Here is a 24,199-nt window from a genome sequence, read left to right as displayed (position 1 = left end):
AGGTGCTGGGATTACAGGCGAGAGCCACCACACCTGGCTGAGAATGAGCACTTCTAACAAGTTCCCAGGTGATTCTGATGGTCCTGGTCCTGGGACCACACTTTGAGAACCACAGCTTTAGCTGGTTCACAGGTAGGTCTCTTGCAGAGTTGATGTTTTTAAATTGCTAATTCATCTTTTTTGGTGAGACGGAGGGAAAAAAATAATGAATGTATAACTCATCAAAAGAAATCCTTTTCGCTGTATAGGACCAGGCTAACCATGTAGATGGGAACTAGTCATGGTTGGCAGGGGCAGGGCAATATGAATGGGAATTGAGAAACAGAAATAGAAGAAAAAAAAACTTTGTTCTCTTGTTATTTAGACACACTCTATCGTTAAAGTATCAGAAAAATATTCTCTTTGTTTGTTTTTTGAGATGGAGTCTCTCTCTGTCAACCAGGCTGCAGTGCAGTAGCATGATCTCACTGCAACCTCCGCTTCCCGAGTTCAAGTAATTCTTGTGCCTCAGTCTCCTGAGTAGCTGGGATTACAGGCATATGCCACCACACCTGGCTAGTTTTTGTATTTTTAGCAGAGTTGGGGTTTCATCATGTTGGCCAGACTGGTCTCAAACTCCTGACTTCAAGTGAACCACCCGCCTCAGCCTCCCGAAGTGCTGGAATTACAAGCGTGAGCCATCTGAAAAACATTGAGTAGTTTTTCATAAACCATATTTTATGAATTACATACAAAAGCAGGAGAATCTGAGGAATTTGGTAAAAAATATCAAGGATACATTTTTGTTTGTTTCTACTTTTTCAGTTTCCTGTGATGAAAAATAATATACAGCTATGAAAGCACAGGTCCCAAAACAAGGCACAGAAGCTTAGCTTCCCAGTCTCTGACAAATCCTTGGCTATCACTACCCAAGAATAAACCAGAAGAGATTTCCTAGAACATGGAATCCTCAATACTATCATTTCCTTACCCCGAAACTTCAAATGCAGCACACAGCCAATTCAAGTCCACAACTATTCATCAGTGTAAAGAATTTCTGGGTACAAGTTCTATGTATTTCAGGTAGATGAAAATGACCATTTCATATTTCTCATGAGCTTGGTGAGGCTTTAGCAGGACAGTCTCATGTAAAGGTACTCCCTTGGAGTGACTTCCTTTTCCTGGGGTGGGGGAGGGGGAAGAGGGACCTTATCTTAGGGTCCTCTTTGCTCTGCATTAATAATGAGGTTCTCTTATCATCTCTCTTTACTTTTCAGATATGGTCAAAGTCTATTAGAACCTAGTTGGCTATTCTTTGGCTATTCTTTGTTTTTAAAGCCATTCCATAGCCTATTAAATAGCAGAAAAAAGATAAAGGCTATTTATAAGAAAATTTGTGACAAAAGCAGATTGACTTTAACAAAATCTGGTATCAAAGGTGTAAGATTCAGTTAAAAGAAATCCTTATCATCAATGTAGATAACCTTTTAATCAAAGGAGAGCAGATGATGAGGAGTGAGTACTTTTCAATGTGTTATGCGGAAGCCCTGATTGGAGAAAAGAAATTATTACAGAAAATATAAAGGATTACGTGATTGTTTTTCTTTCTCCAAGAAACCTGGTCTAGTCTGTCTCTAGGTCTTTGAGAATACTTAAAAGACTAGATTAGGGCATAGCTTCGATCATTAACACAAGCAAATGTTCTATTATTTTTTCTTAGACAAACAGATGGAAGGGATTCTGCTCAAAAATGGCTAGAAAAAAGAGAAGGAAGGGGAAGGGAGAACCTGGCAAGGTCATAAAATTTCTTTGTAAATTGGCTCTTGAGCCCTAATGGCTGTAATATCAGGTGAGTGTTTCCCAGGAGTTTCTATGCTTAGCAAAAATGAAAGTGGGTCTGTAATTTAGGTCTGGAAGTAGTGGCTGGAAATATCCAAAGGTATGTTGCATCTGTTCCTTCTTAGTGTGCATACTATCTAAATTTGTTATGGGGGAGGAAATAATTGGTGAGTAATTAGTAAAATGCTTAACCTAACTTTAATCAAGAGATTATTTTCCCTGGAAAAAGCAATCATGGCCTTGCATTTTGGTGAGCTTTATCTCACTAGCCTCAATTATCCATGGTTATCCAAGCCTGCAGATAGCCTAATGTGTCCCATTAAAGGCAGGCAGGCCAGCTACTAAAAATGCAGGCACAATGCCTCAGGGTAATAAGGAGCCTTAGTGGGCTTATTTTGCAAATTGAGCCCTCTTTAGTAATGGCAACTGTGACAGCCCCCCTTTAGGACTCCAAAGAGTCTTTTTCAGTCTGAGTCCCAGATCCACTCCCTTCTGTTTAAGGTGGAAACTGCTGTCCTGGCTGCCACCTGCCTCATCAGCTTAGCCACAGTCTCCCTGGGCTCTGCTCTCCTTTTTTTCTATCATCTTTCTCCAGTCCTTCATCTTTGGCTACCTTAACCTTGAATCAATTCATTCTTTACTTCTCTGGCCTTTTGTGAATCCAGAATTTCACTAAAATGTCCTCAGAATTGCTCAATTCTACTATTACCCCAGACCAGGAATTCACAATGCAAATTAGCACACTGAAGACAATCACCATCTGTCAGCAGGATGTTCTACATTGTTTTTCCTGAAAATTTTTAAACAATTAAAATTGTACAGTTACTGCACATTCTCTTAGGGTTGCCCTGCAACACATGATTGCTTTTTGCAAGATGTTTTTACCACACTGCTACACAGATATGTATTGTTACTAAATGAAAATGCTATATGAAAATTATTATAGCTGTTAGGACTAGACATCAGGCCTCTTGGCTTGACAATTATACAAATGAAGAAGATTGTAAGAAAAATTCCAAACTGATGAAGTGAACATACAAATGAAAAGGGAATTTTCCGTTTTGTAATTTTAAAATTTACCTTTTTTTTGGGGGAGGGGCAAAATCTACAAATTTTAAATACCAATCCATCGACCAACTTGTTATTGGGAAAATTATGAAAAGAACAATTTTCAAAAGCTAGCAATTATCATACAGAATAATATCTTATTTTTACAAAGGCTGGTTATAATATTTATGAATTTAGTGGGTCTTCATTTTTTCAATTTAATATAGTCTTCATCCTTCATCTAGCTTCAGCTCAAGTTGGAAGACAAAAGGAGATAGTGAGAGATGGGTATAAAGAGGCAATAGGATGAATTCTGTTAGGAGCACTAACAAAGGTCACATCAGGAAAAGGCTACAACGTACAACCAAACTGGGGTTACTGGATTATCTGTAGCCATATCCCCTATTAGTCCAGATTACCAAATCACTAGTCTAATGGAAGTTGTTTTTTTTTTTTTTTTTTTTTTTTGACTACAGAGAACAATGGTCAAGACAATTGACATTTATAATGGGCATGCCTAAAGGTGGTAAAGTCATAACTGATCAGGAACCTATTTCCTGCTTATAAGGAAAGTCCGTGGGCAAATCTGAAGGTGATTTAATCTATAATGTATCACCTAGATGTCTCTATCTGAAACAATTCTAACACTTTCTCCTCCTCTCCAGTTGTAGCAGCATGCCATGGAGGCTAAATTTCTGTAAAAATACTGTGAAAGCGCTGGGCTTGTAATCCCAGCACTTTGGGCAGCCGAGGCTGGCAGATCACGTGAGGTCAGGAGTTCGAGACCAGCCAGGTCAACATGGTGAAACCTGTCTCTACTAAAAAATAAAAAAATTAACTGGGCATGGTGGTGCATGCCTGTAATCCCAGCTACTCAGGAGGCTGTGGTAGGAGAGTCGCTTGAACCCAGGAGACGGAGGTTGCAGTGAGCTGAGATCACGCCACTGCACTCCAGCCTGGGCAACAGGAGCAAAACTCCATCTTGAGAAAACAAAAAACAAAAAAATACTGTGAAAGAATTGGAATAAAAGTATATTTTAACCAGATTGCCTTAGAAATTGTCACTTGCTTATTTAATGTTGTTAATTAACATCCAGGTTCCAAGAATCTTACAATGGTAGCGTTAAAAAGAACATTTGAGATCACTAAGAACAATTTCTTCATCTCTCATGTTAAAACCAAAACTAAGGAAAATTTTTTAAAAAGCTAAATGGGTAATTGCCTTGCTAAGGATGACCTGGTAAGGATGACCTGGTAAGGATGACCTGATTGCTACATAGACTCCTACAGTCTTAGTCCAATTCTTTTTCCATTGCATCCATCCTCGTGCCTTGCAGTAGGTAAAGAGAAAACATGTGGATTTTATCCATTTTAGTATAAGAATCTTCTAGATAAAGAAGGCAGGTAAATGGATGAATGATAAACCTCTTTATTAAAAACTTTACTATACACCAAGGGTTCAATTCAACCTCTGTTCAAGGTGGTGAGTGTGAAACTCTGGCTAAAGTGTTTTCAAAAGTAAAAGAAATTTAAATGTTTTCAATATTGCCTACATTGGTGGTTCTCTGCCCAATTCATCTGAGAAGCAGAACACATCCCCCCCATTAACTATGCCTTACTATGCAGTGATTCTCCGTGGTGATATTATGGGAGGGCACACATTCGCATCCACACACTTACGTATAAGGATCTATTCTAATAGAGAAGCATGCAAGGTTAAAAGAGTTCTCCACCCAACAGAAACATCACTAATCTCCCCAACATGGCACTTATACAATAAAGTTAATACTGAATATTCACTTTGACTTTTAGGACTTAGAAGAAACTCTCTTTACATCTCACGGCGCCTGACTAGGTCAATCACTGACCCCTTTGTTTGATGGTTCACCATCTCCTTGAGGAATCAATATCCGCACATAAACAATACAATGCAAAAGTCCCATTTTAAATTTACCCCACTGCCAGCACGCTCTATTCCCCCTCCCATCTTTATTTTTCTCCTTAACATTTATCACTGTCTAAACATAATTTACTTACTTACTGTTCATCTCCTTTCATTAGATTAAAATAAGTTCCAAGAGGGCAACAATTTTTGTCTGTTTTATTCACTGCTGCGTACCTAATACTTAGGACACATAATAAATGCTCAATCAATATTGTTCATTAAATGAATAGAAAAATGATGACAGCACCTTTACACTTGCTAATTCTACTAGGTTTTTTTTTTTTTTTTTTTTTTTTTTTTGAGATGGAGTTTCACTCTTGCTGCCCAGGCTGGAGTGCAGTGGTGCAATCTCGGTTCACTGCAACCTCTGCCTCCTGGGTTCAAGTGATTCTTCTGTCTCAGCCTCCCAAGTAGCTGGGATTACTGGCATGCACCACCATGCCTGGCTAATTTTTTTGTATTTTTAGTAGAGATGGGGTTTCTCCATGTTGGTCAGGCTGGTCTCGAACTCCTGACCTCAGGTGATCCGCCCGCCTTGGCCTCTCAAAGTGTTGGGATTACAGGCGTAAGCCACCACGCCTGGAAGTTCATCTTTTCTATCATTCCCTTCAATCATTCTCTCATGCCCAATATATTGGACCGCCACCCTCTTAGGGCGTTTTCTGCTGGCTACATCTAGGGAGAGTACAGCCTGTCTGGGCTCCATGGTTATTATGTGATAATCCTTATTTACCCCCACCTTCTTACTCCCACTGCATGTGCTGTGCCAACACTTAACCCTATATAACCCCTAACATCTAACTTACCTTACTCTTTGCCCATTCCAGAGCAGTGCTACAGAAGATTTTAAACTCATGCTGGACTGGACCAAGAGCAGTTCATGGCAAAACTTAATGTTCACAATCCATGGTAAACAGAAGAAAGAGCACAGAATGAGGAATCAGAGCTGGGTTTGAAAATTGGATATGACATACACTACCTGGTGTCTTTGGTTGAGTCAATGACCTATCTGAGTCTTTTTTTTCCTCATCTGTACAGTGGGAATAATACTACCTACTTCATATCATGAATATTACATTTAATTAATTAATTTTTTGAGACAGGGTCTATTCTGTCACCCAGGCTGGAGTGCAGTGGCACAATCAAGGCTCACTGCAACCTCTGCCTCCCGGGTTCAAGCAATTCTCATGCCTCAGCCTCCTGAGTAACTGGGACTACAGGCGTGCCACCACACCCAGCTAATTTTTGTAGACCCAGGGTTTTGCCATGTTGCCCAGGATGGATGAAGATTAGATTTTAATAAAATAATATATCTAAAAGCTCCCAACAGGTTTATAGCCATGTAGGCTGGGCACAGCAGTTCACGTCTATAATTACAACATTTTGGAAGGCCAAGGCAGAAGGATCAGTTGAGCACAGGAGTTTGAGACCAGTCTGGGCGACATAGGGAGACCTCATCTCTATAAAAAATTTAAAAAACAGCCAGCCATAGTGGCATGTGTCTGTGGTCCCAGGTACTCGGAGCCTAAGGTGGGAAGACAGCTTGAGCCCAGGAGGCTGAGGCTGCAGGGAGCCTTGATCAAGCCACTATATTCCAGTCTGGGTAACAGAGGGAAACCTTGTTTAAAAAAAAAAAAAAATTTACAGACACGTAGAAAGTGCTTAATAAATGTTAGCTCCTCCTCTTTAACAATTCCATTAACTTCCAATGATACCCTCACTCTTTGAGTGATTAACAAGAAAACTCAAGCTTTCTGGTATGAATCTTCTCAATTTTCCTCTCTTCCCTCCTTTTCATATCAGAATTCTGTTTTCACTCATTTTCTCGCCTGATTCTGAAAGTCTGTCTCTCTTGTAAGACCCTGCATGTCAATAGTTTGAAGCCTGGCTGCACATTAGAATCAGCTGGGGAGCTTTTTAAAAATACATCAGCACTGGGTCCCACCATAAACCAATTAAATGTAAATCTCTGGAGGTGGGAGCATAGCATCAGTATTTTTTTTTAAGTTCCCTGGTAGGGTGTCAAGACTATTTAATGGGGAAACGAATAGTCTTTTAAACAAATATTACTCAAACAACTGGATATCCAGATTCAAAAGAATAAAGTTGAACTCCTTCTCAAATCACTCAAAATGAATCATAGATCTAAATGTGGAGTTAAAACTATAAAACTCTTAGAGGAAAACATAGAAGTAAATCTTTATGACCTTGAGTCAGGCAAAGCTGACTTAGATATGACACCAAAAGCATAAACAACAAAAGAAAATAAACACTAAACTTCATCAAAATTAAAAATTTTTATACCACAAACAATATTATCAAGAAAGTGAAGGCAACCTATGGAATGAGAGAAAATATTTGCAAAGTATGTATCTGATAAAGAGCTTGTGTCCAGAACAAATAAAGGACACTTACAAGTCAAGAATAAAAGATAATCTAATTTTTAATGTGGACAATGTGTCTAAATAGATATTTTTCCAAAGAAGATATACAGATGGCCAATAAGCACATGAAAAGATCCTTGACATCATTAGTTATTAGGGAAATATAAACCAAAACCACAATGAGATCCCACTTCAAACTTGTTAAGATGGTTCTAATCAAAAAGATAGATAATAACAAGTGTTGAAGAGGATGTGCTGAAACTGGACCCTCATATGTTGCTGATGGGAACGTAAAATGGTGCAGCCACTTTAGAAAACAATTTGGCATCTCCTGAAAATGTTAAACATATAGTAATCATAATGAGCCAGCAGTTCCAGTCCCAGGTGTATACCCAAGAGAAATTAAAACAAATTCACACAAAAATATATACACAAATGTTCATAGACGCATTATTTCTAATAGTCAAAAAAGCAGAAACCCAAATATCTATCAACTGATGAATGGATAAGTAAAATATGGTGCACTGTAATATTATTTGGCAATAAAAAGAAAAGAAGCACTGATATAGGCTACAACATGGATAAACTTTGAAAACATTATGCTAAGTGAAATAAGCTAGTTACAAAAGAGCATGTACTGTATGATTTCATTTATATGAAATATCCAGACTGAGCAAAGCTATATATAGAGAAAGCAGATTGGCGGTTGCCTAGGGCTGGGGGGTGAAGAGAAATGAGGAGTGACTGCTAATGGGTATGTGGTTTCTTTTTGTGATAATGAAAATGTACTAAAATTGACTGTGATGATGATTGTACAACTCTGTGAACATACTAAAAACCATTAAATAGGAAAAAAGAAAAGAGAAAGGGAAAGGAAGGAAGGAAGGGAGGGAGGGAGGGAGGAGGGGAGGGGAGGAGAGGTGAGTGGAGGCTGTGGGTGAGGGAGGGGAAAAAGGTTCCAAAGGTAATTCTAATACTGAAGTTTATTTCTGGCATTTTACTTTCTAGATTCCTTCAGAGCAAAGACTGCATTTTCTAAATTTTTTTCTCCCCCATATTCTTACAGAATAATAGCAGAGAACAAGGGTGTGGTATTTTTTGAATTTTTTTTTTTTTTTTTTTTTGAGACAAAGTGTTCTTGGGGAATGTTCTTTATTTTAATCAAAATTCCAAGATCAGGCTGCCACCTGGCAGAATTGGTCATCTTGGTTATCTTGAATTATTTGAGCTCACCAAGCAATTAATTCAGCTGAAGCACATAGAAAGAGGATAGGCACACAGTGCAAACCAAACTGACCGGTTTTGTCATCCGAAGTATGGTTGTTCTGTCATCTACCAGTGGATGTGGCCTCTGGCCCTTAGGAACCATTCTTTTGACAGTTCCCCAGGACATGGCTCTGGTTTGACTGACTTTGTTTACTAAATAAATTAATTCCTACTTCTGGAGTAGCTTCAATTTTTAAACAGAAAGCCATCTATTGACAGTCACTGATACACAGGATTTTATTGTTTGATATTAAACAATTAAGAGTTATTGTTTTTTTCCCTACAAGTACACTATACATGAAGATAAATATAATGTAGAATACAGTCACTAGGAGTGGGGGGAGAGGAGGATTCTATATCTGCTCTGTGCCTTAAAGGAACAGTTTTATTTTAGTAAATCCAAAGTACATACAGTATTTCTTTCACAGAAATTAGGCTCTTTTTTGGGCAAAATGTGCATCACAGACATTTTTTAAGATGAGTGGGATTATGTAAACAACATTTAAAAAATATCCCAAGAATTTGATCTTTCGAGCTAGTAGACTTCAATAATTTAAAATTACTTGGAAATTGCTACTTTCAACAAACTCGCTGAAGGTATACACAAAAGGAAAATGCTGAAATAAGTCAAGGTGTTTACAAATATTGTGTCTAAAATGTTATCTCATTTGTTAAACACAGCAAATAAAAAATAGTAAAATATGAAACCACAATTGTCTGAGTATAGGACAAAGATCTGATTTAGAATCAGGCAGAGGTTCTCCCTCTATTACTCCAGCAAGTTCAAATGTACTCAGAAATACAAAACGATTGACGGTAATATCAAGATGAGAAACAAAAGACAATGTTACATCCTCGGGTATGATAAGTTTGAAATTAGATGCGTTTACAGTTGGAAGATTCATTAAGAACAACAATTCAAAACATATTATAGCCATAATTTAGAAGTCTTGCTTCACGAGAAAAGATAATGGAAAAATCTAAAAATTAAGTATTGATTTTACAAGGTAAACATGACAGCCTAGACTATAAGAAATATCAGGCATTTTGCTTTCTCACCAAAAAGAACACCTGGGTACATGCTGCAGACAGGCATATAAATTGCTCAAAGTGAAGCAGTTGGAAAATGCTGTCAGATTATTCGGGTTGAGGAGCTGCCCCAGGGGCAGAACATGTCACAGTGTCACATCCCTCTTCTTTACTCTCACAACTTTCACCAGAATAAACCAGACCCTTGGAAAACAAATTCAATTACAAATACTAACTTTTTGTTAAAACGGCAGTAGTAAACTATCAAACCAGCTTCACACTTAGAACATGTCAGAACTTTTCCATGTTTCCCCAACACAGTGGAATAAACTATTTTCAGCTAATAAGTTCATCTTAGGAAAACACTCGTGTGTATTTCTATGCAATATAATTGTGGAACATACATAACCACTTCTTAGTTTTCATTAGAGGATATTGAAAAACTCAGGTGTAAGGATAATTCCCTTTCCCTCTAATGCAGCTTTTTAGGTTTTTGACACTATAAATAAAGTGTAGAGAGTGACATAAAGAAGAGCTATGAATATATATAAATACACCACTATGGCTCCCGTCATAAGAGCTTTTGAAAAATGGTTGAACAAGTATTCATCTTCCCCAAATTGCAATCGCAAGATACTGACTGTTACACAATATGAAACAAAGGCAAGGTGAAGGGTGAGGAACCGCAGAAAGAACGGCCGCAAGGAAGACTAGTGCCCCGCAGGATAGAACCTGCTCTGTCTTGCGGGCCCCGCTTTTCTCAGCACCTTTCTGGTGTTCTGGGGTTTTCCGCTAATACCATCCACATCACCTCTCAGAGAAATAAATCTCCCTTTAAGGAAAGCCAAGCAGGCATCCGAGGTAACGTGCAGAACCGTAAATGAAAAATGTCCACGTCTAGCAGGCAGACAAGCAAAGGAAAACCAGCTGTCAGTTTCAGAGGCTCCTAGCTGTAACGGGGTTTCGGGTTTCTCTCTGCCTCTGTCTCTCTGTCTCTCTCTCTCACGGTGTTGCCCTCAATAATATCAGCTTTCTAATCACCTCATATCACAAACACATTCTCTGTCCTTGTGAAATAAATGCTGATGAAACAGGAAAAACAGAGAGAAATACTCACAACAACGAAGAATTCCTACACATGCTGTTCCATTTTCTTGCTTTGAAAAGATGTAAGGTTAATTTTAAAAGCCTTGCAGAATTGGAAAAATAAAGGGGAGGGGGATTCCACCCACACAATCCTCCAGCCCACCGCAAAGGAGCCCAAAGGCTTGCTGACGTCACAGATTCATGAATGGATGTAAATTGGGCTGGTTTAGGATTCCGCACAGACTTCGCTGTGGTGTGTGCCATGAAAAAAAAGAGGGGCGGGTCCAGAGTAGGCCTGGCCAATAGGCTTCAGGCAGACATGGCCTTCCTTCTTTTAGAAGGAATCTGGTCACAGAATAAACAGAGCCCGCCAATCAGGCATCTGCCACTGCCTTAAGACAGACTGGCAGCTTGAGAGTGTGTTTGTGTGTGTGTGCGCGCGCGTGTGTGTGTATGTGTGTTTCAAGCTGTGATAATCATAAAAAATTATTATTGCTATTGAATGAAGGAATCAAAATAGAATTTCGGTGGAATCAAGGCTAACAAAAATGCATATAGAAGAAATCCCATCTTTTATTCATTAGAATTCTTTTCTTCAACCCTTTTCTTACTGCTCAGCAATATGCCTGATGCGATAAAAACAAATCAAAGTCAGGAAAACCATTTCTAAAACTAGCAGACTAGTGGACATGTATGCCCTGCCCACCACGACTTGTTAAAGCAAAATTGTCAGGAAGAATGCATGGGAACAATAGTAACTAAGAAAACAGGCATATGGAAAATAATATTGCATGAATGTACCTGTTTTGTACAGCAGTAACATCTTGCTGACCTTCATGATGTATCAAAAGTGGATATGGAAGAAAAATTTACTACTACTTTTAAGTAGTGTACAGTGTTTCCTCATTGGTTTATTCAACTTCTGGCAGTCGATTGAGACACAGCTCCAAAAGGGCGCTTAATGAAACTTTGAGCAAATTTTGGTTTCAGTAAGACGTTTTATTATTAACAGCAAAAACAGCTGTATTAAATTCACTCGAAAAGCATCTCTTTCTTCTTTATTTTTACACTTTTCAGTTATGCAAAATTGGAAATGAATATATTTATTGTCCCCACTCCTCATCACTACACTTCACAATGACTAATACTTGACAAAAACTGACCATGATTTTTCTGAACTTGGGAAATGGCCTCAAATCCTTGAAACTAGAACGATTGTGGTTAATATAAAGCCTCAGTTATGAGGTGTCCAGTGACCAAGAACATTCTGAACAGAGATCTGCTCTATTTCTCAATCAGATTATTTACACAACTGTGAGAGAAGGAAAGTGGTGGCCTGTTTCTAAGTGGTTCTGGAGGGTCTAAACCTGACCACTAGTAAGTACTGCACACTTCTTAGCTCATTTGGAAAAGGAAAACTTTTCAGGATTATTTTACACACAGCAAAGGTATTCAGTGTACCGTATATACGGAAGCAATAGAATATTGTTGGCAAACAGCACAGCCAACAAACTTCTCTAAAGGAGCTTATTATGGAATGTCACTACAAAGAACATAGGCCAAAGTTTACTTAGGTAACATGGGAGTGCTAAAGGCAAATACGGTATTGGTACACGCCCAGTAGGCCTGAGTGAACCACATTATTTAAGAACGAACAGGCCGGGCGCGGTGGCTCACGCCTGTAATCCCAGCACTTTGGGAGGCCAAGGTGGGCGGATCACAAGGTCAGGAGATCGAGACCATCCTGGCTAACATGGTGAAACCCCGTCTGTACTAAAAATACAAAAACAAAATTAGCCGGGCGTGGTGGTGGGCGCCTGTAGTCCCAGCTACTTGGGAGCCTGAGGCAAGAGAATGGCATGAACCCGGGAGGCGGAGCTTTCAATGAGCCGAGATCGCGCCACCGCACTCCAGCCTGGGCGACAGAGCAAGACTTCGTCTCAAAAAATAATAATAAAAAAAAGAACGAGTAAATGGAAAGATGAAGAATATACATCTCTATTTATTTTAACAATGACCAAAGCCAACCAGGATACATTAAAAGAATCAGATTTATAAAAAACATTTTTTTCTTCCAAAACAGTACAGACTAATAGAAAGAGGCAAACTTTTTGTGGACTACGTCAATAAGATAGCCAAGAAACATCAAGTTGTATATGTGTGTGTGTGTGTGTGTGTGTGTGTGTGTATACATATATATTTTTTTTTGAGACAGGGTCTCACTGTCTATCACCCAGGCTGGAGTGCAGTAGTGCGATCATGGCTCACAACCTCGAATTCCTGGGCTCAAGTAATCCTCCAGCTTCAGCCTCTCGAGAAGCTGGGACTACAGGCATGCACCACCATGCCTGGCTAATTTTTAAATAAGTTTTTGTAGAGATGGGGTCTCACCATGTTGCCCAGGTGGGTCTCAAACTCCTGGGCTCAAATGATCTTTCTTCTTCGGCCTCCCAAAGTGCTGGGATTACAGATGTGAGCCACCACGCCCAGCCAAGTTGTACACATTAAATATTTACAGCTTTTTCTACATCAATCATATTTCAATAAAGCTGTTTGTTGCTGTTGTTGTTATTGTTGTTGTTGTTGTTGTTTTTACAGACAGCTAAAGCTGGCCAGGTGTGGTGGCTCACACCTGTAATCCCAGCACATTGGGAGGCCAAGGTGGGCAGATCATCTGAGGTCAGGAGTTTGAGACGAGCCTGGCCAAAATGGTAAAACCCTGTCTCTACTAAAAATACAAAAATTAGCTGGGCATGATGGTGCACATCTGTAATCCCAGCTACTTGGGAAGCTAAGGCATGACAATCACTTGAACTCAGGAGGCAGAGGTTGCAGTGAGCCGAGATCGCGCCACTGTACTCCAGCCTGGTGACAGAGCAAGACTCCCTCTCCAAACAAAACAAAACAAAAAAAAGTGGCTAAAGCTGTTGTAGAAGGTTTTCTGTAAGGTTTGATAGCAACAAAATTACTAATAATAAGTCTACTAGGGATGGGAGTAGTCTCTGAAGCAATTCAACAAAACAAGGTCTATAAATGCTTCTAATAACAGTCACCTAAGATTCTTGGCTCAATATATAACCTGGAAAATAAAAACTTGCTGGCTTTATGGACTTGCCGCTTTAGTAAGATAAACTTGGCCTGGGTGAGCATGCTTCCCATACCACAGGAACATCAGCTAGGCCAATAAAGACTCCTCCATGTCAGCTATCATGGGAAATCATTGGAAAGATAAGCTGGCTCATCAAATTATGGAAGATATAGAACTCAGTCATTATCATTTTAGAAGCAGAAGATAGGAAAGGAGATAGAGGCATGAAAAATGTACACTCTAGAGAAGTACAGCCCAAGAGAACTTGCTGTGATTACGGAGTGTTCCATAATTTGCACTAACACAGTAGCCACATGTGGCTACTGAGCATTTGAAAGATGCCTAGTGTTCTTGAGGAAGTGAATTTTTAATGTAAAGTGATTTAAATTTAGTTAACTCCAAAAATAGTCACATGTAACTGGTGGTTATGGCATGGAACAATGCAACTCTAGAGATAACAAGCCAAGTCCCGATATTATAAGTAATTTTTAATTTCAGTACATGGGCATACTAAGTGTAGAGGACTGCAAAGCCATTATCAAGGTGCGTAAGCTCTTTTAAGAACCAAATGAATCTCCTCAAACTTCAGTAATAACTGGAAAATGACTCTAGTCTCGTTATGCACGAATATATTTAAAACTAATTATTAGATAAAAATCTATAGGTAGAAATTAAGGTACAAAAATTCTGCTATAAAAATATAAGCTATTCTAGTTTTGGAGTTTTTTTGAGGAAAAAAAATGTGTTTTTAAAAAAGCAAAACAACTCATTTAAGCCAGAATCAAAGTCCGAAGTATCATGACCCATGGGCAATTTTTGTCAGAAACGCCAGGAAAAAGAAACAGTTTAGTGATCTCAAATGCTAATACATGGAGACTCAAATTTCCTTCACAGACAACAGTGTGTAGTGGTTAAAAGCTGGTAAAGAGATCTGGGCTCAAATCCTGTTTCTGCCACTTATTAGTTATGGATATTCAGGTAAACCTGAGTTTCAGTTTTCTCATTATTAGAATGGGGACAATAATAGCCTATATTATTGTGTGAAGGTTAAAGTAATATTATAACACATGTAAAGAGTTGCACACAGGATCTACATACAGAAGACACTCAGTAAATGATACTGGTAGCTGGTTTTATTTTGTTATTGAGATTCTGCTACTCTCTCAACAAGGGAAATTTCAACAACTGTGCAGATCCAGGAATCAGAACCATAGGAAATAATACATCTTTATTTTGCTTATAATAAATCTTGAACAGATCTGATATGGTTTGGCTCTGTGTCCCCACCCAAATCTCATCTTGAATTATAATCCCATAATCCCCACGGTCAGGGGTTTCCACTTTTGCATCTTCCTCACTCTTTCTTTGCCTGCTGCCATCCATGTAAGATGTAACTTGCTCCTCCTTGCCTTCCGCCATAATTGTGAGGTTTCCCCAGCCACATGGAACTGTAAGTCCAACTAAATCTCTTTCTTTTGTAAATTGCCCAGTCTCAGGTGTGTCTTTATCATCAGCGTGAACACAGACTAGTACAAAATCTTTTCAGGAAATTCTAAAAATATTTATTCGTGACCCAATTTCCAAAGGAAAGTTCATCCAAGTCATTTTCCTTCAGGTGGTTGGGGAATATCTTTGGGGTTCTGAAACAGATCCGGGGAATCTTCAGGTAGTTATGCTAGCTGATCAAGAGCTCTATTCATTGTTTTTAAAAAGCAGCTACATTTTTTCTACATAAAGACGTAGCTTGTATAAAATGATGTGAATTAATTTGGAAAACAGTCTGTCTCCTAGTTGGGAATACTGGTCAGAATTCTCCACTTTCATATCAGAATGTTAACCCTATTTCCACACCAAAGTATATGGAGCCTTGGTCAACAACTGAATTTCAATATTCAAAGACCTCAATAGATTATTATTATACTGCCATTTTTTCCCTGTCCAGCTCCCATTAAATGCCTAGCTGAGAAAGTGATTTTTAAGAAACATCTAAGGGAAAACATCCTTATAAGCTCACTCGAATCTATCCTTTTGTCAAGGGAGATCATCAGAAAGCTACCTGCTATCTAAATATCATTAGCCTAATACACCTTAGCAGAATAACTATCACTGAGTGTTATGGTCTTGCTTTTATTAAAAATTATTATAAGGAAGATTCATATTGCTTCTGTGTTGTCCATTACCTTCAATGATATCTTCCATGTAAGGAATTCATATAAGGAATTTGTTTTACAACTTAATATGAAGGAAAAATTTTCTGTTCTTGAAGAATTATTAGGTGTCTGTCTACCTTTTAGATGACTACAATGTAATCCACTGAATTTTCATTTTTTCGACCCTGCTGCTAGGAAGCTCAGAGCCAACTTTAAAATTCATATGTTTTAAAATAAGCTAAGCACAAAACTATATATTTATATGCATACTTGCTTTCTCTTCCTTGTTTTGGGTTGGATTACTCTATTGTTAACCTTATTATATGCATTTTTTTTAATGATAAGCACTTCAAACTCTTTTTGAAAAGGTACGCTATAAATAAAAATTTGCACTAAATACATATCTGTAAACTTTTAAGAAGATTAAAGCCTCATGTTAAAATTCTACAGTCATCTTTATATTAAAGGTACACATTATGGCAAACTTTAAAGAATATTGTGAGTTAATTGGACTTAACTATTCAATATTTTTTATTAAAGGATAATAAAATATCTAGCCAGCTGGAGAAAAGCAATTGCTTATGATATTATGAGCTATTCAGAATAAATCTTAACAGCTTAATGAAGCTTTAATGTGTTATTCCTATCAAAAGGATAACTGCCACAGAGGGATGTAAGATTCTTCTCTCATTGATAACGCAAATGTACTGAAGCAAATCAAAAGCAGACAGATTTCTCAATTAATAAAATATTTACCATCCCCAAAATACACCATTCCATAACATACAAATTCTGGCAAAATACCATAAACCGAACCTTTGTAGGATTAAAAATAATATACTGAATTTGCAAAGGTACTTTATACATTGAAAGAGAAAAGAAGACTTTATACATTACTTTACTCATCCACATAGAATTGATACTTTCTTTCTTTCTTTTAGATGGAGTTTCACTTTTGTTGCCCAGGCTACAGTGCAATGGCATGATCTCAGCTCACCGTAACCTCCGCCTCCTGGGTTCGAGCAATTCTCCTGCCTTACCCTCCCAAGTAGCTGAGATTACAGGCGTCCGCCACCACATGCAGCTAATTTTTGCTGTGTTTTTAGTAGAGATGGGGTTTCACCATGTTGGCCAGGCTGGTCTTAAACTCCTGACCTCAGGTGATCCACCCACCTCAGCCTCCCAAAGTGCTGGGATTACAGGCGTGAGCTACCGCACCTGGCCTAGAATTCATACTACTTTCTTAGAGCTCATGTAAAAAGAGAAAGAGAGAGAGAGAAAAAAAAACAAAAAAACAAAAAAACAAAAAACCTCTTAACTGTCTAACTTCCATTCTTTTGATCCTGTTTTAATTTCTCCCCTTATTTAGCTAGACACAAGTTGGCATTTCCACTTTAGCCACATATTGCAGGTTACAGAATTCAATACCAAAACATCAGAGTAGTGGATATCTGCCTTTTAAAGTCGGGCGACAGAGCAAGACTCCATCTCAATACATACGTACATACATACATACATAAAGTCTGCCTCTGTATCTTCCCCATTTGAAAGAACTATCTCTCCCCTACTTTTAGTTCATATGGAGAGTGCTCCAAGAGTGACCACGTGGCACAAGGCTGGTCAACTCAACTCCCTGGTCGTAATAATTAGTGAAAGGATAGACACATCCTCCAAGCCAGCCAATAAGCATCATCCGAGTCATCCCCAGGATGTTTGACAACTATTGATAGGGTGGGGGGCTGAACATTTGTTTCATCAGGACACTAGCTGTAAGGACAAGTAGGTAGAGAGCTGTCGTCTCCATCCATATATAGGGCAGAGGAAAGCAGACCAGAGATAAAGGAAAGAAGACAGATTCCTGAAAAAGGCCACTGGGGCATCTAACTTCAGTCTTGTCTGAAGCCAGTTACTCTGCTGAATCTCCCAATTACATAAGCCAATCAATCCCTTCCTCCCACTCCCTTTAAAAAAAGACACAAACTTAAACCAGTTTGATATAGGTTTCTGTCACTTGCAGCCAAAAGAGTTCTTATTAACACAATGTCATTAATTGATTCTCTTTCATCCTATTCAATAAAACCAAATTAAAATCAGATTCCCTGTACTATAGAATTCCTTTTTTGACACTAATAATTTCAATATGTTGGTAGATTAACTTTCAAATTCTGTCTTCTTACACGGTGTTTACACTTCTTACTTTCTAACTCTTACATGATGTTTACACTTTATTGTTATTATCTTTGTCATTATCAAAAGTTCAACATTTTAAAGACCCAATATTTCCTCTCAACAGCAAGCTCTACCTTTGATATTTTGAAGTCAGTGACTTTCACAGAAATCTTTTTACTGTTTATCTGAATTCATCCAGGCTTTAAGATACATTAATTCTGAAGCCCTGGGCAAGGTTACTTAAATGTTCTGTGACTCACTGCAAAATGGAAGTAATTATAGGTATAGCATAGCACCTCAACATGGTAAACAATGTTAGTTATGTTACTTAACAACCTCATAATCAAAACTATAACTAAACATATGTTTTACATTTCTGAATTTCATGCTTTTTCTCATAGGTTATTCTTATTCTGTGGTTGACAGATTATAACTTTGAATCGCTTAATTTTTTTTCTATTTTTCTCTATTCAAAGGTTATAAAAGTATATTTTTCCTGTGGCCTATCCTTTTTCTGACTTTCATTTTAAAGTCAATTCTGAGTTCTCTTTGCTTTTTTTTTGTTTGTTTGGTTTTTATGAGACGGAGTCTCACTCACTCTGTCGCCCAGCCAGGAGTGCAGCGGTGTGATCTCAGCTCACTGAAACCTCTGCCTCCCCTCTGTTGCTGCCCTCTGTTGACATAGAGAGGGTTCAAGTGATTCTCCTGCCTCAGCCTCCCAAGTAGCTGGGATTTCAGGTGTATGCCACTATGCCTGGTCAATTTTTTTTTGAGACGGAGTTTTGCTCTGTCACCCAGGCTGGACTGCAGTGGCACGATCTTGGCTCACTGCAACCTCCGTCTCTCGGGTTCAAGCGATTCTCCTGCCTCGGCCTCCCGAGTAGCTGGGCTTACAGGTGTGCACCACAACACCAGGCTAATTTTTCCATTTTTAGTAGAGATAGGTTTTCGTCATGTTGGCCAGTCTCAAACTCCTGACCTCAAGTGATCTGCCCGCCTCGGCCTCCCAAAGTGCTGGGATTACAGGTGTGAGGCACTGCGCCCGGCCTTAACGTATCTTCATTATATCGCACTCTTTTGGAAGTTCAGATACCTAAATTCCAGAAATAATAATTGGGAGCAAATCTGGTCCTAGACATTCTTTGTAAACGATCTTGTACTGCACTTTACAGTTTACGAATTTCTTTAAAATAGGGTAGTTGTTAGTTCCATTTTACATGTAAGAAAATAAGGGCTCCAGGGAGATTGGCTCATCTAATATAGCTTTTATCTAAACTCTGTTATCTACTGAAAACTGACTATACTTTTAAATTCTATCCGTTACCCATTAACCCTCCCCCTTTAAAGACCTGTTTTTCATCATCCAATGAGTAAAATTAAAGATAAATTTTTAAGAAGTAGCAATGCAAAGATTAAAAAGCCAATCCCTAAGTATCAAGGAGCTTTGGTGAGATGAGTAACTATACAAAATGGTGTAGATGTTAAATTAGTGGGGCAGACAGGAATGTTTTACCTGAATTTGGGAAACAATACTACTAGAAAGGTAACTGAAATTTGGGGGCAAGAATAGTCTTCCTTGCATGGGACCATCCTACACACAGCAACACATTTAGTACCCTGCCACCCATGCTTATAACAGTCCCTGTGTTGTTCTTGAGGCATCTTTATTCTTGTCATATTTGTCTCCAGGGGACTTAGATGTTTCCCTAAGGGACGGGACGAATGGGGGCAACGGGTATACTCCCCATGCATTTGCTTCCCTAGGCACTTGGATTGCTATTGCCCTGGTTTGAAGCCTACAGGTTAGGCTACCGGGTGGTGCTCTCTGCTGCCCTCTGTTGACATAGAGAGGTAGGAGCAGACCCTTGGCAGATAGATATGTCCCGTCCCTTAGGGAAACATCTAAGTCCCCTGGAGACATATATGACAAGAACAAAGATGCCTCAAGTTGAGGCTCATCAAGAGCTCTGGGAATGTGAAGTTAGGCTGAGTCAAGGCCAAGAGCTGCTCTTCCTAGACCAGACGATAGCTGATTCTTATGATTTACTTATCTTTGGCAAGTTGGCACACTTGTGAAGGGAATAAAGGCTTGTCCTTACACAAACACAGCCTGGTCTAATGCTGCAGTTTGCTCTACTAGCCCCAGTCTGCACTGCTACTCTCTTACCCAGAGCTTGAATTAAGTCTTTCTTCTTTTTGATGGAATGACCATTTGGGGTGGGTGGGGGCGGGGGTGGTTATGGTCAGTTTCAATAAGGAGGTAGACCTTGAAGGGGAAGGATTTGGGGAAACTGGATATGAGAGAGCAGGGACAATTCCCCCAAGGTCCATATCAAATGTAAAACTGGCAAGGCACACATTAGTACTTTTCATTCTAATATAAGATTACAGTGTGTGAGTACAGCAAGTGAAGAACTAGAAGTTAAAGATGATAAGATATTAACACTGAATCAGTAAACTGTGAAGTCAGTGTTTAAAATGAGCCTTATATAACCATCCATAAACAGGTCCATACTATGTAGAGTCACACTGTTAAGTCAAATTTAGCCTAAAGTGGCCTCTTTATGTATTTAAGTTTGGCCTAAAGATTTTTCTGTACATCGTAAACTGTAACAAGTGGAGGTGTAAACCGACTGTAGCCCACACCTATGCCAGTCACTGGGTTTTGCCAATCAAATGTAGCCAACTGTTCGAACCACGTTCAAATGAGGCAAATGCCGAGCTGGAACCAACCCAGCTGTTTCTGCACCTTGCTTTCATTTTCTGTACTGTCACTTTCCTTTTGCTGTCCATAAATCCTCTTCCATCCCATGGCTGCGCTGGAGTCTCTGAATCTGCTGTGATTCTGGGGGCTGCTGAATTCACGAATCGTTCATTGCTCAATTAAACTCCTTTAAATTTAATTTGGCTGAAGTTTTTCTTTTAACAATACCCAGCACTATAGTCATCTCTTTACTATTAACACTGATGAAGGGCACAGAGGGGGCAGAACCCAAAAATCTTTCAGGGAAAAACTCTGTTTTAAAGTGTACTCATGAAAGTAATTATACGTTATGTCCAGGAAATACACTTAAAATTAAATAATGAAGCCGCATTGGAAAGCTCTTGGTTTTTCATTACGTGTAATTGTTCTACTCCAAGATAGAATAGTAATATCTTTACATCAAGTAGTAAAAGATAGTAGTCGTTACTAGCAGCAACCTGCCCTGAATCGATCGATTTCTATTGCATTTTTAAAATTTTATTTCATAGGTTCCAATCTAGTCTGTTCAACTAGGTTAAGAATTAAAGCTGTACAGGTAGCATTCATTAAACAAGTAATAAGTAGATACAGGAGAATATAGGAGTGAGGAAGGGGGCTGGCCACAGTGCTGATTTAGATACTCTGAACATCAATATATAAATCAAGCATACATATTTTTAATGCATGCCATCTATGTTCAAGATAACTTAACATATGCTGGTTTATATACACATACGGATAAATCACAGAACCTGATCTCAGCCTATTTCACTAGATAAGAAACACAATAAATAGGAAAATAAAAATTGTTTTAGTGGCTTAAAATTATAACAGAAGGTATAGTGGTAGAGATTGTCCTCCAGTATCCAATCTTTCCTCTTTCCTTTAGGTAAGAGAATCCTTGATCCCCACTCCTACTTTTATTTTTTGAGATGGACCATTTTGCTCTGTTGCCCAGGCTGGAGTGCAGTGGTGTGATCTTGGCTCACTGCAACCTCCGCCTCCTGGGTTCAAGTGATTCTCCTGCCTCAGCCTCCTGAGTAGTTGGGATTACAGGCATGCGGCACCTCGCCCGGCTAATTTTGAATTTTTAGTAGAGATGGGGTTTCTTCATGTTGGTCAGGCTGGTCTCGAACTCCCAACCTCAGGTGATCTGCCTGCCTCGGCCTCCCAAAGTGCTGGGATTACGGGAGTGAGCCACCGCGCCCAGCCCCCACTCCTACTTTTAAAGTTTTAGGTAGGTACATAGCTACTCTGCTAAAAATTTCTGTACTTTCCCAGCTGTACATGTGACCACATTACTAAGTTCTAGTCAATGAGATGTGAGTGAGTGATGTTTGCAACTTCTGGGTTTTCTTAGAGATGAAGCTGCTGCCCTGGACTCTCTTTCCCCATTGCCACACTGAGTCAACTTGTACTATGCAGATGATGACAACACTCTAGGCAATGGCAGAACAACAAATAGAAGTAACCCTGGGCTTTGAATATTCTAATGAATCAAAGCTGTCTATCTGTCCTAAATTATCTGCCTGCTTTAGGGTTGCTAATGATGAGTGTTCTTCCTTTTATGAGGGACCAAATTTTTTGAGACTCTGTTGCTGCTACTTACTCTGTATCCCAACTAATACATCCTCCTACTTGGTGTTACGTGGCTATTTATTAAATGAGATCAGTAAACGATTGCTTTAGACATTCTGAGAATTAATTACTCAAAGAAACAAGATACTGGGAGAAATCTTTTTTTTTTTTTGAGACAGAGTCTCGCTCAGTCGCCCAGGCTGGAGTGCAGTGGTGTGATCTCAGCTCACTGCAAGCTCCGCCTCCCAGGTTCACACCATTCTCTTGCCTCAGCCTCCCAAGTAGCTGGGACTACAGGTGCCCGCTGCCACGCCCGGCTAATTTTTTGCATTTTTAGTAGAAATGGGGTTTCCCCGTGTTAGCCAGGATGGTCTTGATTTCCTGACCTCGTGATCCGCCCGCCTCAGCCTCCCAAAGTGCTGGGATTACAGGCGTGAGCCAGCGCACCCGGCCTACTGGGAGAAATCTTAAAACTCAATCTACTCTGTCTTCCTTTTTTTAACATATGAATAAATGCAAGTTCAGGGATTTGTCCACAGTCTTGGAATTCATGGCAGAGCCAGGAATTGATTACCAGTCTCCTGGGATCTTCTTTGCATGACATCATCCCATCTGTGGATAACAGTGATCACTAATACTGCCTCTTTCTTTGGCAGAGTCAGTTAACATTCACTCAGTAATCCTGGGACATAGAAAACTGTCCTCAATTCTAAACGAAAGTCAACAAGAATTTTTAAAATCAGATTTTAAAAAACTTTTATTTTAGTTTCAGGCATACATGTACAGGTTTGTTATACAGATAAATTGTGTGTCATGGGGGCTCGGTGTACAGATTATCTCATCACCCAGGTAATAAGCATAGTGCCCAGTAGGTAGTTTTTTAGTCTGCATCCTCCTCCCATCCTCCACCTTCAAATAGGCCCTGGTATCTATTGTCCATGTGTACTCAATGTTTAGCTCCCACTTGTAAGTGAGAACATGTGGTGTTTAGTGTTCTGTTCCTGGATTAGTTCACTTAGGATAATGGCCTCCAGCTCCATCCATGTTGCTGCACAGAACATTATCTCATTCTTTTTTATGGCTGTGTAGTATTCCATGGTGTATATGTACCACATTTTCTTTATCCAGTCTACTGTTGAAAGGTTGATTCCATGTTTGAGCTATAGTGAAGAGTGCCGTGATGATTATATGCATGTACGTGTCTTTATGGTAGAACGATTTCTTTTCCTTTGAGTGTATACTGAATCATGGGACTGCTATGTCGAATGGTAGTTCTGTTTTAAGTTCTTTGGGAAATTGTCAAACTGCTTTCCACAATGGCTGAACTATTTACATTCCTGCCAACAGGGTATACGCGTTCCCTTTTCTCTGTGACCTTGCCAGAATCTGTTATTTTTTGACTTTCTAGTAATAGCCATTCTGATTGGTGTGAAAATCACATATTTTGTCTCAAAAGTATCTGAAACGTAACATAAGAGAAAATGCTAGCATACCATAGAGTATGATTAAAACAAGGATGAACAAACAAGAAACATGGACCCAAGCAATTATAGTCAGAGATCCAACAAGATATAAGTGAAAATGGTCAAAAAAGTGTCATAGGAAGCTGGGCGCAGTGGCTCACGACTGTAATCTCAATACTTTGGGAGGCTGAGGCAGGTGGATCATCTGAGGTCGCAAGTTTGAGACTAGCCTGACCAACATGGTGAAACCCCATCTCCACTAAAAATACAAAAAATTAGCCAGGCGTGGTGATGCATGCCTGTAATCCCAGCTACTCAGGAGGCTGAGGCAGGAGAACCGTTTGAACCCGGGAGGCGGAGGTTGTAGTGAGCTGAGATTGCGCCATTGCACTCCAGCCTGGGCAACAAGAGCAAAGCTCCGTCTCAAAAAAAA

The 24,199-nt window shown here is 39.2% G+C and overlaps 1 protein-coding gene across 3 annotated transcripts in view; it reads right to left on the bottom strand.

The window, feature by feature from the left end:
- The window catches only part of MAP3K13 (mitogen-activated protein kinase kinase kinase 13), a 221,868-nt gene that overhangs the window by 123,811 nt on the left and 73,858 nt on the right, over window positions 1-24,199 (bottom strand). Inside the window, exon 1 of one of the 3 annotated variants that reach the window (XM_011981872.1) lies at window positions 10,607-10,925. The exons of the other annotated variants lie outside the window; for them this stretch is intronic. The gene's annotated coding sequence lies outside the window, so the exon portion shown is untranslated. Of the gene's footprint in view, window positions 1-10,606; window positions 10,926-24,199 lie in introns of those variants that run through there. 3 annotated transcript variants of the gene reach the window in all.

Source organism: Mandrillus leucophaeus, unplaced genomic scaffold (assembly GCF_000951045.1).
Source record: "Mandrillus leucophaeus isolate KB7577 unplaced genomic scaffold, Mleu.le_1.0 Scaffold231, whole genome shotgun sequence".
NCBI classification, from domain to species: Eukaryota; Metazoa; Chordata; class Mammalia; order Primates; family Cercopithecidae; genus Mandrillus; species Mandrillus leucophaeus.
This window is presented reverse-complemented; position numbering and strand designations above follow the sequence as displayed.